This window comes from Penaeus monodon, unplaced genomic scaffold (assembly GCF_015228065.2).
Source record: "Penaeus monodon isolate SGIC_2016 unplaced genomic scaffold, NSTDA_Pmon_1 PmonScaffold_2796, whole genome shotgun sequence".
Classification (NCBI taxonomy): Eukaryota; Metazoa; Arthropoda; class Malacostraca; order Decapoda; family Penaeidae; genus Penaeus; species Penaeus monodon.
In genome coordinates, this window is record NW_023657456.1 from 20,001 (window position 1) to 24,069 (window position 4,069).

Below are 4,069 nucleotides of genomic sequence, written 5' to 3' on the forward strand. Positions count from 1 at the left end.
TTTTTTAGAATAACCATACTTTTTTTTTAACCAATGTTTTATACTAATTTATCTTCTGAACTTGTAGCCTGATGCCCACACTGATCTCACATGAAAAGAAAGACCTACATAGTAAAATTTCTACCCTATTGCTCCTTTGCATAATTGCCCAGAAGTACATCTGAAAAGTTTTCAAGTGTGTGCAGGGTCTTTGGGAATACAACAATGACTTTTCTCTTATTGGTACTTTGAAAAATATCAATGTGGTTTCACATATTACACCAGAGGATAACAGTGTTTTGGCATATACAAATGAGTTTTACTCTGCTTAGTCGGCTATCAAAGCACAATTTAAATGGATTTATGATGTGGTTAATTATCCTTTTACAAATAAAAACATTCTACATTATATTAAAGTTTTATAAATAAACATTGCACTAAGAAACAAACAATGCACCAATGTAAAATTATACAGTAACTTGCATACAGTGGTATAAGCAATACAACTGCAGTCCAAGACTTCTTTACTGAACATTTCTTCAGCTTGTTTTTATTGTTTTTGTTTTTTTGTTTTTTTATTTTATAGGTATTGACAAATATCTACTTTGTGTCATTTTATACTGCAGCTATTCATAACAATTACATTCCCTGTTTGATCTAATGTAATTTTTTAACTGTTCTTCTAACAGTCTGAAAGAAAAAAATGATTATTTCCCACTTTAGTATAATTAACTAAATCTATGGTCCATGTTGGGTACACTGTAGGAAATGCACAAAGATCAAATAACAGTTTAAACACACAGAAACATTTCCAATGAAATGCAAATTTATCTTAAAATTCAAGCTACATACAATCTTTAAAAACCATCTTAATATAAATATTTACATTCACAATAGAAACTATTATACTTAAGTCAGTTCATTTGCTTACTCTCAAATATTCACCGACTTAACAATTACCTGACAACCTATATTGAATCATCAACAAACAGGAATTTGTTGCATGTAGTACAGGCATTCAAGAATTTAAGTCATATACTCTGAATCGCTTTATACATATATAGAGATAGTAAGAGATTTTTATGTTGAAAGTTCAAGGTGATGGTGCCTTGTACTGCCACAAGTAAGTTCCCTGTTACTGTAATGATCATTAAACACCTATATAACATTTTCCAAGGCATAAAGGTCACACTAAATTTAGCACAATGTTTCAGAAAAAAATATAATAAAAAATAGCATGTCCATCCTTTTTGTATTATGCTTAAACAATATTTCATAATTTTATTGTAAGTGGAAAGTCTCTCTGATAAATAAAAAAATGATGATATTACACAGAATGTACAAATACTGAAGAAGTCTAGCTCTTGTTAGTTATGCAATAACTATAGCAATAATTTACTGAGTACTATCTAATCATATATAATATCATAGAGAAGAGACATGATTTTGAGAAAGGGAGGAAGAGAGGGAGAGAAGAATCTGAAGCTTTGAAGTACAAAGTTGTGTGAAATCTATCACAAATTATACTAAAAGAATACACAGAGCCCATGGACCACTAAACAACCCAAAAAAGCACTAATTTGATGTACTTCAATTATTCATCAAGCACCATTCATTTTAAATAATTTTTTTACACTTACAAAAAAAAAAATAACAGTAAAATCAAATAAAAATAATAAAAAATATTGATGTTAGCAGGGTTTTTCTGCAATTGTTAAGCACCAACTTAAAGAAAACTGAAGTCTGGTGCATTTGATTTAACAAGAATACAAACTACATCTTTCCACTTCCAAGGAAAAAAAAACCTACTACCCACGTTAGAACGGTCAACAGGATACAAAGTACATTATCACAATGGGGAGAAGGCCGTTGGAAGATCTTGAGAAAGCGATATGAACATCTTAATCTGAAGTACTTGTAGAGGCAGGAGCAAAAATGACACAGTTTTTTTTTTTAACACTCACTCTGTTAAGGCACCATGTTTAGTCTTCCTGAGTAAGCTGTGACACTTTCAAAAAAGAAAAAAAGAGAAAAAAAAAATGCAGACATCTTCCTTTTCACTATGAGCTAACCGTATTTGTGAATGTACAAAGAATTTTTTTCATGATATATACTGCAAAATTTATATAAATACATTCACACGAAATGTCTCTGTGAAATTTACCACTTCTTGCATTCACACACAGTCCAACACGGGCCCAACCTTGCTTCATTTTCAGATTACACTGCCAATTATCTTTTGTGCATCTTGCTTTGAAATCAGGAGCACCAGATGAATAACAATGATTAATATCTATAATGATAATAATAATAAAATTATATTATTATCAAAAATAGATATTAATCATTGTTATTCATCTGGTGCTCCTGATTTCAAAGCAGATGCACAAAAGAATAATTGGCAGTGTAATCTGAAAATGAAGCAAGGTTGGCCCGTGTTGGACTGTGGTGAATGCAAGAATGGTAATTTCACAGAGACATTTCGTGTGAAGTATTTATATAAATTTTGCAGTATATATCATGAAAAAAATTCTTTGTACATTCACAAAAAACGGTTAGCTCATAGTGAAAAGGAAGATGTCTGCATTTTTTTTTCTCTTTTTTTTCTTTTTTGAAAAATGTCACAGCTTACTCAGGAAGACTAAACATGGTGCCTTAACAGAGGAGTGTTAAAAAAAAATACTGTGTCATTTTGCTCTGCCTCTACAAGTATTCAGATTAAAATGTTCATATCGCTTTCTCAAGATCTTCCAACGGCCTTCTCCCCCATTGTGATAATTACTTTGTATCCTGTTGACGTTCTAACGTGGGTAGTAGGTTTTTTGTTCCTTGGAAGTGGAAAAGATTGTTGTATATCTTGTTTAAATCAAATGCAGCCAGACTTCAGTTTCTATTAAGTTGGTGCTTAACAATTGCAGAAAACCATGCTAACATCAATATTTTTTATTATTTTTATTTGATTTTACTGTTATTTTTTTTTTTGTAAGTAAATAAAATTATTTAAAATGAATGGTGCTTGATGAATAATTGAAGTACATCAAATTAGTGCTTCTTTGGTTGTTTAGTGGTCCATGGGCTCTGTGTATTCTTTTAGTATAATTTGTGATAGATTTCACACAACTTTGTACTTCAAAGCTTCAGATTCTTCTCTCCCTCTCTTCCTCCCTTTCTCAAAATCATGTCTCTTCTCTATGATATTATATATGATTAGATAGTACTCAGTAAATTATTGCTATAGTTATTGCATAACTAACAAGAGCTAGACTTCTTCAGTATTTTGTACATTCTGTGTAATATCATCATTTGTTATTTATCAGAGAGACTTTCCACTTACAATAAAATTATGAAATATTGTTTAAGCATAATACAAAAAGGATGGACATGCTATTTTTTATTATATATTTTTTCTGAAACATTGTGTAAATTTAGTGTGACCTTTATGCCTTGGAAAATGTTATATAGGTTGTTTAATGATCATTACAGTAACAGGGAACTTACTTGTGGCAGTACAAGGCACCATCACCTTGAACTTTCAACATAAAAATCTCTTACTATCTCTATATATGTATAAAGCGATTCAGAGTATATGACTTAAATTCTTGAATGCCTGTACTACATGCAACAAATTCCTGTTTGTTGATGATTCAATATAGGTTGTCAGGTAATTGTTAAGTCGGTGAATATTTGAGAGTAAGCAAATGAACTGACTTAAGTATAATAGTTTCTATTGTGAATGTAAATATTTTATATTAAGATGGTTTTTAAAGATTGTATGTAGCTTGAATTTTAAGATAAATTTGCATTTCATTGGAAATGTTTCTGTGTGTTTAAACTGTTATTTGATCTTTGTGCATTTCCTACAGTGTACCCAACATGGACCATAGATTTAGTTAATTATACTAAGTGGGAAATAATCATTTTTTCTTTCAGACTGTTAGAAGAACAGTTAAAAATTACATTAGATCAAACAGGAATGTAATTGTTATGAATAGCTGCAGTATAAAATGACACAAAGTAGATATTTGTCAATACCTATAATAAAAAAAACAAAAAAACAAAAACAATAAAAACAAGCTGAAGAAATGTTCAG